The sequence below is a fragment of the Lepisma saccharinum genome, chromosome 3 (assembly GCF_977018435.1).
Source record: "Lepisma saccharinum chromosome 3, izLepSacc3.1, whole genome shotgun sequence".
Taxonomy (NCBI): domain Eukaryota; kingdom Metazoa; phylum Arthropoda; class Insecta; order Zygentoma; family Lepismatidae; genus Lepisma; species Lepisma saccharinum.
Window position 1 is genome coordinate 75500961 of NC_139231.1, and position 14261 is coordinate 75515221.

The 14261-nt window shown below is 39.7% G+C and overlaps 1 protein-coding gene across 2 annotated transcripts in view; it reads left to right on the plus strand.

Moving 5' to 3' along the window:
• TTLL5 (Tubulin tyrosine ligase-like 5) overlaps positions 1-14261 on the plus strand; it is a 335902-nt gene that overhangs the window by 215605 nt on the left and 106036 nt on the right. The gene's annotated exons all lie outside the window — the stretch shown is intronic.

Sequence of the window (14261 nt, forward strand, 5' to 3'; positions counted from 1 at the left end):
ATGAAGTAAGTCTGGCATCATTTAGGTAAAAATTAAGTGTTGTTCTTTCTGCCAGATTGCGATTTCTGTGTTGAAATGATGAGAGGTGTGCACACCAAATATATTCATGGAAAACCTCCAGTTATACTTGAATCCTGTCTCACTTTTTCCCAATAGATAATACTTGAAGGAAAATGCGATAATTTTTCCTGTAAATGCGAATGTTTTCAGGCGGATACGAAGCATTGTGATTGAAAACTGTTAATTTCACTTCAAAACATTGGTAACCTGGGTACATTGTAGTTTACATTGTCTGCGTAGAGAATGCAACTAGATGCCAACGTAGTTTACACATATTTTACGTGCAGACAGCGAGTGTAGATGTAAACTTAAAGCTTATGGCATTTCGCTGATTGTGATAAATTCTAAGTCCCTGTTTTCTAGTTCTATTGTTCATGAAAACCGCACGAGGGATCTGATCAAATGTGAGGGACGTGAGAAAGAACCTTTTCCCCGTTTTGTTCGTAGTGTTCTTCACAAGAGGGGCATGGAGAATGACCTCCATCACACTAAAGGAAGTGGTAAACTTCCTTTTGTCCACTTAGCATTCTTCCAGTTCCGCCCTCATCACTGAACAACTATGGAGGCACTCAGTTTTTGGTGCCAGGCTTTTAATTGCCCAGAGCACCCTCCAACGAACAAGAGAGAACATGATTAGTTGATTACGAGGACTGTCATTAAACCGAGCATACAAAAGAGGCATTATTAATAGAAGCAGCCTTCCTCCCGTTAACCTTATCAACTTCTTCGCCCTTGGAATGCTCGAGGCAGCTACCAGCAGACGGGGTTTAATTTACTGGACAAGGAAGTGCGGGCGCGACTCTTCCTTGTTGGGAGGAAGATGGGAAAGAATGTGTGCAACGTGCAATTGCACGCGTCGGTCATGTGCATAGCTTCCTCAAATGCGGTGGTGATGCATACTGGGATATGGGTCTCCTGATTGCGCACTTCCTGAGTGTAGTAACAGTACACACAGTGGCGTCGCCAGAAATTTTTCTTATGGCGGGCTCAAGGGTGGATAAAATATTTTTAGGTGGGCTCTGCTTTCGTGATTTTCAAGGTGGAGGAACGTTTCATGACGGTAAACCCATCCCCCCTAATCAACGTTGTGCTGTACCAAGGCATTCTTGTTCATGACTTAAATTCATACCTATAATGCAATTATTACAAATATTTTGTATGAATTTTTTATTAGTGTTAAAAAATTCAGCATATTAATTTCCTGTATTTTGTAAAAAAGAAAGGAATATAAAGATAAAGCGAAATACGCTTTCATCAGTAAAGTCTCTATGCTTTTACAAGACAAAGGAAACTTGTAAACGAGCAACGCAATGATGGGGAAAATAATTTTCAACTGATAACATTAAAAAATGATTGAATTTATCAAAACTTATTTAGTCACAGTTACTGGAATAGTAAATAGAATTCTGGAATAACCATTTTAATCAAATTTATTCAATAATTTTTCTTATTTTTGTATGTTTTCTCATTGTTTTTTTATGTGTTAAAAGTTTCATTTAATCAATTTGGCGTCCCCAGGAGACGGCTACCAGCGCGGTCGTTCCGCTTGCTCATCCCAAGGGCAGAGTTAAAATTTCGTTCAAAGTAGGCAGCAGCGTTTTTAGGATGACGTAAAATTTACATTTACAGTAAATGCTAAAGCTCCATGTTAGTCGATTTACAAACACACGCGCACTAACGAACGAAAACTACGGTGAAGAATGAATTAAGAAAATTTAAGACTGAAAAACAGAACTGCATCACTGCTCGCATGCACTAAGAATGAAACGTTGCGAATAAACTACGGCTGTTAAAATCAATTTGTTCAATTGTAAATGAAGTCCAACAAAGGAAAACAAATTATCAAAGATGACGCTGCTTCAAGGAAAACACGAGAACAGAACAACAATCGTCAAGAACGAAAACCGTTCGACGAAAAGCACTGCGGCATCTCCTAACCGCGGAAGAATGACGTATTAATTAAATGTGTATATTTAACACGTTAATGAAAGGAAACCAACTCGGATGGAGAACCTAGAAACGTTCTTCCTTTTTGTATTGAAACTGATCTATGTTAGTCAATTTGCTAGGCCGCTTTCTGTGCTTTATACTACGTATAATTATTTATCAGCTTGTTACTTTGCGTTATCTAAATAATATATACCATGTATTTATTCTATTTGGGTGGGCAGATGGGTGGGCTGAAACTAACCCACCCTCTCCCACCCAGTGGCGACGCCCCTGAGTACATACAGGGCGAACTGACACAACATTAAAGTTAATCTCTCTTTCTATTCTTGGATATCTTATGTCGGGACGATGAGGATGAACTGATGAACACACACACGACCACCTACCACTGGAATCGTTCGATTGATGGAAATATGCTGACTCAGCATTGTCACCGTCTTGTGAGTCACGAACACTTCTGGGATGTGCAACCCCATTGAAAGTCAGCGGGAACGTTACAACACAGAAGTGTTTGTGACACCAATTACCGATTCTTCAGCACAATTTTTGTGCAATCCTCGCGAATCCAAAATTCATTTATTTCCAGAATCAAATCTGGCATTGTTATTAGGATTTGTGCGTATGTGTGTGCTCGCGCACGAGTTCGTACGCTCGCGCCCATACGAATTGTAAAACGCGTGTCAATCCAGAGACTCTTGTTTATGACCGGTAGACACTTATACCTAGGTAAAGCTTGAAATATTTTATTTGCTACACAGACAGGATCTGAGCCAAACTATTTCTGCCAGTTCATATTATAAGTCAAAGACTTCACTGACCTAGTAGGTTCGGTCACCCCTGCTGTAGACTTTTATTTTGCAGAAAAGAGTTGGTGTCGTAGCATTGTGGTTAGTTTAGGTCTATTTTCTATCTCTATGTTAATGGCGATGCTGAGATTGAATGATGAATTGATGAAATGGATGATGCGACAAACAAAGATGTATCCATGCCTTACCCAGGATTCGAATCTAGTATCTCTAGCTTTGTAGCGTGTTATGCTAATTACTCCGTCACGCAAGCTGGCAAAGTGTTATTCTGTAGACATGTTAACATAGTCTTCAGTGCCGTTCATCGTTCGTTACTTTCAACAAAATTAACAGAAGCATAATTGTCCGAAAGTTTGATTTTGTATTACAGTTCGATTGTAGGAATGTGTAAACGTTGATGCAGAGAAATTTGATCCACTAGTTGTAAATCTTTTGTAATAAGCATTCAAAAAATTAATATTACATCTCGACTATATACTACTGTAAAACTACATTTTAACCCCCCCCCCCCGCCTCCCTCTCTCTCTGTAGTAATTTCGTAAGGGAAATCTACGACTTATTTGTGAACAGCTTTTTGTCGTTATACTTGTTTCGTCTTTTTACGTCTCGAATGTCCCTTTTGTTACTATTAGTATCTAATGCAATGGAGGCGAAATGTAATTCTGACCAAACTCGCTGAGTACACCTCTTTATGGCGTCCACAAAAAATAACTTGGATAACTAATTATATGACTTGATTTCGCAATATGGCGCGACAACTTTGTGTCCATCGTTTTTACTTGCGTATAGGTAACCAGATTTATAAGACCACGTATCACGATAACGAGTAAAGTATTCTCAAAGACTTACAACAGCTTTTTAGTTTACAATTTCTCAATACCTTTCGTTACTTTTTTGTGGATTAATTCTTTGTTTAGATATAGCTATTTGCTCACGGTATCATAACTGTATTTGTTATCAGATAAGTTCGAGTGTCATTTGTTCTTCCCCCTGATATTAAAAATTGTATGGATAGGTTTAGTCATCAAAGAAGTTCACTGTTTGATTAAATCAATGAAGTTAAGATGTATGTCCCCATGGAAAGGATTTTTTTTTATCTTGTCAAGTAGGAAGATAAGGCTTGTTTACTTTTACGACGAAAGTATTACCGTAAAGACTTCCCCCATGAATTTGCTCATTGGGGAAGCTGGTCTAACCCTATTGGTGGTGTTACACGACGCTTCAACGTCCCCATCTTTATATCCATCATTGTTGTCTGATGGAGAGAGTAGAGAGTCCTGTGTTCAAGTTGTCTCAGTTGGCGCATGTGAAGTCCGGAAAAATGACGTAGGAAGAATGACAACAATTAAGCTGTCCGTAAACGATCCAATTACCGACGAACAACACATTGAATTCCACGTTTAAAGGAAGAGCACACGTCATGTTTTCTTGAATTTGTGGTTAACATCCAAGAATTTCTATTTAGTAGGAACGGGTTCTAAATACAGGCTTTCAAGGCAGATTATCAACTAATCGGAGCACATGCTATTGACATCAGTTATCGAAAAGATCCATCTAGGTACAGAATGCTGTTTATTTCTATTCTGTGGTGAAGAGAAGGCGACGCAGCAAGTCTAAACATGTAGTTGTTACTTGCGAGAAAATATAGGAGCAGCGGGGAACATTCTTGTTTGCATTTATTTAATCGAAATTATACAAAAAAAATAATAATGCATATTTCTACAGCAGTAATTGATGTGATGATTATACATTCGACAACCAGTCCTAAAATATATTTTGTGTTGATCCTAAAGTGTAACGAGCCATTTGCGGCTTCACTTTGGGTTTGGATAACAAAGTGGAAGACAACCAACCACCTATGGTAGAAGTGGTGTTCTATGAAATTATTCACTCAGTTTCTGTGGGTCCTCAGACAACGTTTATAATGTGGAGAAAATATATCACACTTCTTTCGAGTTTCTGATGTACCACCTTCTGAAAGAAAATTATTATTTACGGTTAATCTACAATTTGTTTCTTTTTCTTGCTGTATACACTGCCACCTTTTGGAAAAATACGAAATTGTTGTCCAGTTTTCTTTGATCGTGTACGGGTACATTTTCAGATCTCTTTTAAGATTTCCGGCAAGAACGTTGTTCAACGAATTTCAATTGTCGATCTTGTTGGATCATGAATGACCTGTTTCAGTGTTAATTTAATCGTGTACGGACGCCTTCAGACGCACTGCTTCCCCAAAATATCAGATTTCGTATCTGTGTGGAAGTTTACATGGATTTGGCTACTTTGATATCACTGAATGGTTTTGCGAAGATTTCATGACTATGAATTTAGAAGTTAGACAAAGATAACTCTAAAAAGATAATTGGAGGCTGGTTGTGGGGCTAGTTCTTCTCAAAGGCTTAGTGCTTCATTCTCCACACACGCAGAGAGAGTATCTCCATTATAGCATCCTATTGTAGAATATTTGGGTGTAAACTTCCCTTGTTAAAGTTACTATTTAATTACATTTCACGCTTTGTTACTTCGATATTTTAGAACGCTTTCGTGCTCCCTTTCCAGCTTTGATCCCTATTGTGTGTGTGTGATTTATAGGCGTTTCACAGCATATGAATTCACCTTTCGTAAATCCACGTAATTCACTGTGGAAAACATTTTGGCTGTATTTCACTTAGTTTTAAGTGAGGGAGTTTCAATATTTCTAATTGATGTAAGGGGAGACCTTTTGGGAATACACTCAAATGTCTGCCTATGTTCCACGTCTTACACCCCGGGCTGCATTTGCAGGCTAATAGACTCTGACGCTTGGCTCTGACCCCCGGGGGTCAGTGTGTTGTGCATGCAATACTCTGTAGGGTTTGTTTGTGATTCTCCCTTCGTCCATTTAGTCTTATCGCCAGTCATCCCATCGTCACGGTTAGCCAAAAGTGGCAGAAAGGCGATGTAAAATAAACTCGTCAAAGAAACTAACCTTTCTAGGCTCGCGGGTTCGAATCTCGGCCTGGGCATGACTGTTCTTTGTGACTATCCCTTCATTAATTTCATCATATCATCACTCATCGTCGCGATTAGCCAAAAGTGGCAGAAAAGCTAAGGTAAATAAAAATCCGACCAAAATTTTCGTTGGCCCAAGTTTGTTTGCATGAAAAATATTCAACATGCATACTTAGCTAGCTTCATCTCTGAAGAGTTCTTTTTGGAGTCAGATCGACATATTTCCACTTCTAATCCTTAGCAATAAAGTGGAGTGTCGCGTACCTTTAGTTTGCTGACTCTTTCTTAACAGTCAGACACATTCTTAAAAGTGCATTATTTCCTCTCTCCTGTAAATTTGATAAATTGGAGTTATGTCCCTCTGGAGAAAGAAGTAACAGCAAGAAAATTATGGATATGAAACTGGAACCTAATAGATTTCAAATTTTTCACACAATTCCCTTTTTATCTTTTCGCTTAAAATTCGATCCGAATTTCCTTGCCAAAAATTTACCTTCATTTGGCAACACTGATTCTGACTGGGAATCGTACCTGGGACCTCCGTGATAGCAATCTCAACCCGATCAACGGTTAACGGAAGATAAAGCTTTTTGTTGTTGTTGTTGTTGTTGTTGTTGATTCTGTTGGACGATAGTGCTAGTCATTTGAGCTTAGAAAGGAAATTGCGTAAGAACCTGTTTCTACATTATTATCTTGTGCATTCTTATGTATGTCTTGCACCAGCATTACCGTACTGCAGTCGCTGCTACCCTGCACTGTTTCAGACTTGAAAGACCTTGCCCATATGACCAAAAGACATTGACTTATATTATTATTTTTTTTTACTCTCAGATGCCTACACATTCCAATTATTTTGTTCCATTTACTTCTCGGTCTATACGTCGGCGAAACTGTTCTTATTTCATTGATTTTTTCCAGCAGTTTGATCGCTTGTCAACATTATGTCAGAAATGGTAATGTCTCGCAAGATGACGTACTCTCCAGGAACAGGTAAACTGGTTGGTATGTGGTAAACCATATGGCATGTGGCTCTCTTGTCCAGTCATCCACCTAGACCGGATGGATTGAGGTCAACCTGTCGCATGGTTTTCAAGTTTGACGTCAGGTCACACAAAGATGTGAAAGTTGAAGGGATAAGGTTTTAGATAGAAAAAAACGAGAAAGGTTGGTTGCCTTTCGAAGCATCTTGTTTCCACCGAAACAGCGTTGCCAGTGTTTTACTCTGCCGAAAAGTCGATGATGGGTTGTACTACGCAATTCAGTCATGTTAGATGTTTACCTTCATTGGGATGAGAGGGAGATGTCAGTAGCTATCATATATCCAAACTGATAAAAACTATATGGTTGGTGATCGATCGCAGAATGGTATGTGTATTCGCGAACAAAATAGATTAGTAACTGCAGGTAGGGAGTTTGGATTGAGTTTCAGCCAAAAATAATAATGAAATGCGACTACATATCGAGCCATTTTGCATTATCAGCCTCAGAGCGAGTCTCGTTATCCTAATTGTCCAATTACATTGCGTCGTTCTCATAAGTTTATTGACGTTATCCCAACGAAGGGCCAATCCATTGACTTGTAGCGAACTCTGTGTTGTTAGTATCTTTGCTGGCTTGCCTTCTACAGATTACCATAGACTTTATGCAAATAACATTTTACAAATCACGAAGACGAATTGTGGATCATAATGATGTATGAGATAGAAGGGAAGAAGCTTTTTTTTTTCAAATGTGGATGGTGTCGACTCAAATCTGAGCAGTACAGTGGCCAGAAATGGTAAAATCGAAGAGGAAAAAAGTAGACTTCGTGTAAACACCTATGGAGACACAACTAGTGAATGAAATGTAAGAGCTTGTACTCAAGCCATTTGTAAATTATTTCAAGTTTACTGTGTAAATTGAACACGCTCCTATTTGTTTTTAAGAAATGCATTTTTACGTGTTCTGGTGCAGAGCTTGCAAGCAGCTGCTTTGGCGTTTTGTCTCAATCCTTAAAGCTCTCGTTGCTTGAAGCGAAGAGAATAAACATGGTGATGGACAATTTGTTTGGTAATAATTATGCATTCCTTTCCTTTGTGTTCCTTTACAACCTTACCTACATATTCTTGTGGATTGAAATTGAAAACGGCGAACAAGTTAATGTTATCAGCGCACGCGCGTCGTGTGTTTTGTATTCAATAGATCAATATTCACCATTGTTGTTAACCTGCGAGTAATTTGCGTGGGCTCATGGTCGTGGCCGTATATAAGAGGAGAACAGGTCCAAACCCTACCATTGGTTTAGTAAACATTTTGCATCAATTGAATAATCACATCAACATTTGATCAAATCGCTGTAATATTTGAAATCATGTAACTAACTAACTAACTAACTAACTCTCTAGCCTTCTTAAACCCGAAGGTTCATGGCTGCAGCAACACAGGCCTTCCATCTTTCCCTATCTTGAGCAAGATCTATATACTCTTTTCCATCCCTACCGATTTCCTTTAGGTCCATCTCAACGTTGTCCCTCCATCTTCGTCTTGGCCTTCCTACAGGTCTCTTACCATCAGGTTTCCCAACAAGAACCTTGTAAACTCCTCTTTCCTCTCCCATTCGTGCCACATGGCCTGCCCACCTAAGTCTTCTTGATTTAATTATTCTAATAATATCTGGACATGAATACAAATTATGTAGTTCTAAATTATGTTACCTTCTCCACTCACCTGTCTCCTCATCCCTTTTAGGTCCAAAGATTTTCCTAAGGATCTTATTTTCAAATACTCTCAATTTATGTTCCTCTTTTAATGTAAGGGACCAAGTTTCACACCCATATAATACTACAGGCAAAATTACTGTTTTGTATATTTTAACTTTTAGTTTCTTAGATATTAAACAAGAAGACAAAAGTTTATGAAGAGAGAAGTAACATGCATTTCCTGAATTAAGCCTACTTTTTATTTCCTCTTTAATATCATTTTCACTTGTTAATATTACTCCTAAGTATTTGAATTTGGAAACTGGTTCAAACGAGTTGTTATCAATAATTAGATTTTGATTATTACCTAACACTTGGTTTCGGCCTGTAAGCATATATTTAGTTTTCTCTTTGTTAACTTCCAAACCTATCTCTTTAGCAGTTTTGAAAAATATTTTAGCATTATTCTTAATCGTATTTATATCATCCCCCAGTAAGTCTACATCATCTGCATATGCTAACAACTGAGTCACACCATTTAATTTTAGTCCTTCTTTAGTTTCTTTGAAATCATGTTGAAAGTATAATTTATAGTTGAGAGACGGTCGAAAGTCGCAATGTATCGTCTTATATTCTTCATGTACAATAATTATTATTTTATTCATACCTTCAGAATAACTGAATCAGCATTCATTGTGTTCTAAAAAACGGAAATAAGGCTCTGGCGCGTGCACCCGCAGTCAGGTTAATCATCTGTTTGGTTTTATGTTATCCTGCGCCTTGTGCTTATGTATGAAAAATTCCTCGCACACAGCGCCCGCTTATATCATAGGTATGGAGGTTTTTTTTTCACCATGAAATAATAGTTTTAGATTTGGTGTATTGTTGCAAGAGACCTATCCAATATTTTGTTATAGTTATATGGCTTGTTCCATTCCCCAGAGCTGATGCCAGAGCATTTCGTCTGGAAATGCGAAGTAAAATAAAAGAATCAACAACAACAACAACATTCTTCATCCCCCCGAATGAGACATTTCCTCTACTATAAAAGGTCCTCAAAATTTCTTACGCAGACTGTGTGAGCACGCACCTGGTGGCGACGATTCTGTTGTCCCCATATACTGTAACCGTAAAAAAATGCCAATCTGCAGATGTCCTGATTATTGTCCTTAACCCCTCCTGGCTGATTTTTTTTATGTAGAAAACTGGTCCAGCCATGCAGTGGAATCGCCATCGATTAGCTTGCATGCAGTAAACTTTTTTTTTTGTTTCACTATAATCTTTGCAACACTGAATCGGATGGCCGAAGACGATGTGGGCCGCTTATAGGCTTCAAGGGCGTGTCCCAATTTGTTAGTCGCGTGGAACTTGTAGCCGCAGGTCACGTTAGCTTAAGCCGACTCTTTTGGATTCATTATACAGGCCGACAGGAGACGCTCAGTGAAAAGTTGGCACGAGAAACTACTCAGCGTTTTATTATGGCTTTTGAAAATGGGACGTTTGCGGAGACATCGAAAGGTGCATGCATATTAATCGAGGCGAGGAACTGCACGAATGTTTTTTTGTAAGGGTCTGGTAAGGGTTGAAGGTTAGCAGGAAGATCAACACCGAAAGTATTATTGTTTGCGGAAAGCGAAGGTTGAGATCGAAGAAAGTGCACTGTGTCCAGTGATGTGCACTACGCGTAAGCAACGGTAATCTACATCTGCATGTACACAACGTAGACCGTATATTACACGTGGACAAAGAAATTATGTCAACAACATGGCGACAAGCGTGGATTTATCAACGGTGCTTACAGAACTCGAATAGAATTTTTCCTCGCATTTCAATTGTTGAAGACGTGTGAGAGGTGCCATGCACTCTCCTTGCCGATTACGAACCATTTCCTGCTAAACATTAAACACAATGAATATACAAGGCTCATTCAATATATAACCGGAAATATGTTGTAACAAATATTTATTACAAGCACCAAACGAACTACAGTACTATGATTCAACATAGTCTCGCCCTAGTTCAATGCACGTACGCCAGCGCTTGATAAGGGCACTGATTCCACAGGAAAAAAAATCTTTTGGACGCGTGCGTAAACACTCGTGCACCGCTGACTGGACTTCGTCGTCATTCTGGAACCTCGATCCACTTAGACCATCTTTCAGTGGGCCAAAGGTGTGGAAATCGGAAGCTGCGAGATCGGGCGAATATGGAGGGTGGGGTAAGCACTCAAACTTTAGGTCCTCGATGGTAGACAATGTGACACTGGCAGTGTGTGGTCTCGCATTGTCATGGAGCAAAAGCACACCAGTGGACACCAGACCACGTCGTCTCTGCAGAATGGCTTGTTTCAGTTTTTTCGCGCAAAAGGTTGGAGTAGGTGGTACGGTTTACATTATGTCCTCTGGGCAGGTAATGTTCAAGAATTGGCCCCTTGTGGTCCCAAAACAAAGTTAACATGAACTTTCCGGCACTCCGTTGAGCACGCACCTTTTTCGGTGGGGAGACGAAGGATGTCGCCATTCCATTGTTGTCCTCTTACGTTCTGGTTCATAGAAATGAACCAAACTTTCATCTCCATTGACAATACGATGAAGAAATGCCTCACCGTCAGATTTATAACGGCGCAAAAGCTCCCTGCACACATCAACACGTTTCTTCTTCATTTCCGGTGTAAAACGTTTCGGAACCCACCTCGCACACACTTTCCTGAACCTCAGTATGTCATGACTGATATGGTGGCCTGATTCTACACTTATTTCCATCTGGGAAGCAATTTCACTGACAGTAATACGCCGGTTCTCCCGCATCAAGTCCTTCACTTGAGCAATGTTGCTTTCCGTGACTGCAGTGACAAGAGCGGCCTGGACGCGGAGATTCTTCAACACTGGTTATGACCTGTTTGAACTTCTCAGCCCACTCGTATACTTGTGATCGACTCATACAGTTGTCACCGTACAGAAATGTCATGCGGCGATGCATTTCTATCGGTTTCACGCCTTCACTCAACAAGAACCTCACGACACTTCGCTGCTCCAGCTTGGAGCACTCCTGTAAGGTTGCCGCCATCTTGTGTAACTGTTTCCCAGCGTCCCATGCGCGAGGCAGGCGTGCCAGCCCCAGCTATGAATAGCTTCAGAAGCCATCACAAAATAACAAACATATAACAATCACGGTCGTATTTTAGTTTTTTTGTACTACTTTTCCTGTTATGTATTAAATGCAACTTGTACACTCAAAATCGAATGAAACGTCCCCCCTTACGGTTATGCAACCCGGAATTTTATATCATCTAGTTTCGCCAGGAATATCAGCTCGCGAGAAGCGTAGTGTTTCCAACTCTTGAATCTAGCCACAGATTCACGCGACCGGGTGGAGATCTTGCTTTCCTCTTGATTTGATTTTAACGGACAAGAAGTTTATTTTGAGAATGTCTCTGGTAATAATAACAAGTATTATTAACATTTAAGCTTGAGTTTTTTATTATTCTTTTATCACTTCCGAACGAATATGTGAAGATTTTTTTTTCATTTTGCAATAACGCTTTCGGCATTTTTCCTTCAGAGTTATTCTTTTTGTTTTTAAATTTTTGGTGACATCTGATTTGGAAAAAGTTCCACGAAGTTTGTTTTAAGTGTAAATGCATCTGGACATACAGTGTAGAGTGGGATTCGAACAACAAATATGAGCTTCCGTCGCGAATCGAACCAGCGCTCTTTTCATTGTTTTCTTTCCACTTTTATTAAAATTTGCTTCCTTCAGCCTACTTCCGATTGTCGTATATTTCAATTCGTATTCCCGTTTTTTTTTTTTTTCATTTGCATTGTTCGAGCAGTGATAATTTTCTCTCTTAATCTGGTTATTCGAATACTTTTATACTTAATTTTTTTTTTCCTTTTCTCGATTTTCCCTTCGCACTCATTACAGATTTTGGTATCGCGCTTTTCCATATTTTCAGTAATTTAATTCTTTGACTATTTTTAATTTGCCCTTAGTCCGAATCAAGAAAATATGTTGGGAAATGTTTCCCGTGTAAATCTTATTGTATGGTGGTGTAAAAATTGATGCCAGCTTTTTCTTGCGATAAGGGTTTTGAAAGTGCAAGGGTCTCATTTATTAACCATGGTGGGGAGGGGGCGGAGGGGTGCCAGAAACCTTCCAGTCGGAATATGCCTGAAACGAAAAGTATAGATCGACCAAAACGAAAAAAATCCTTGGGACGAAAAGTACCCGCGCAGATCTCCCTTCTTCCCTTCAGTTCGGGCCATAAGGAAGCATGGTCCACTCTCCCCCGCCCCTCCTCGCGGGAGTACGGTGCACAGGAGTCGTGGGTCTGCGCAGGTTGTTTTGCTTGTGGTTCCACTCTTCCATCAGCAGGTGCGTGCTGAAAAGGCTATGCTATCTGCGAGTGAGGGGAAGGGGGTGACGAGCAACACTGCCACAGCGAGTCGCTGTAAATGATTTCATTGTCTGTGTTGGGTGAAACCGGTTCTTGGTGCTCCTACACTTTTCCGATACATTTCTGCCAGCCTTTCTAGCGAAGCGAGGTCATATGTTCCAGATTCGAACACTGGTCAGGCATGAATGTATCACTGAGTTTGTCCCGCCACAATTTTATAAATTGATAATTCATCCGTATTATCGCGATTAACTCAAGAGGCAGAAGAGGGATGTAAAATAACCGAAATAGAAATTGATGCATTTGTGCCTGGTGCTAGTGTAACGACGAAGTTAACTCTTTATAAATGATGCAATAGGTAGCCCTTGCGCTCAAATACACTTATACCTTGCCACAAAAAAAATCAAACTTATCGCTGATCTCTTACTACATTTGGAATACAGCCAAGAGCGACGTAAAGCAATGCAATTACATTGTGAATGTTTCACATCCTATAGTCTTTCTTTTTCTCGTAGCGGGGTCAGGGGTTCATTCATTACAAATATCTAGGAATGGATTTAGCAGCAATCCGTGATATACTTAAATATCATAACATGCTGCGTAGCCAGGGTTCTTGGGTCCTAGCCTCTGATAATGAGTTTTTCTTTTTCGTTGTTTCTTCAATCTTCATCAATTTCCCTGAAGCATCATTCATCCTCTGTCGCCATTGGCTATATGTAAAAATTGACATAAAATTAGTAAATTTTGAAAAGAAAACACAAGGATCTGCTTTTCTCATAGCTCGCCAAACATGCACATTTCTGTATTTTATGCTTTCAGCGCTATCATTATTCTTGGCAGGCAATGGAATTGAAGCAACTCTCACAACTAACGTAAACTACATATCACTCAGGCATGACAATTCTCGCGGGCAAAGTGGATTTCTTTGGCACATGGTAGCGCAATAACTATCTTCTGGCCTAGATTTAAATCCGTACTTTTTATTCCAGTTGAGTGATTGACTCACAATTTTGCCATTGAAGGTTTGGGTTGTATTTGGGTTATACGTATTGTGTTTTTGGTGCGCTAGGAAAAAGCAATCCCAAAGGTTCGTACTGAACAGAAAATTGTGTGCTTTTCCTCTCTCTCTCTCTTCCAACTCCGTCCCTCTCTCTCACCCCAAGTCCCCACTATTTAGGTAAACTGTTGTTAGAAACATATTTTCCGAAGAATATCCACATTGAAAATAATATTCCCCAATTGTTTTGATAGGGCATTTCTATTGCTCCGAACGAATTATCTCCGTAAGAGGACTAGGGCCTCCCCTATGGCGCAATCGTAGAGTCGTCACCTTTAATCAAGGGGTCCCGGGTTCGATACCCGGTGGAGGAACATAGTGGT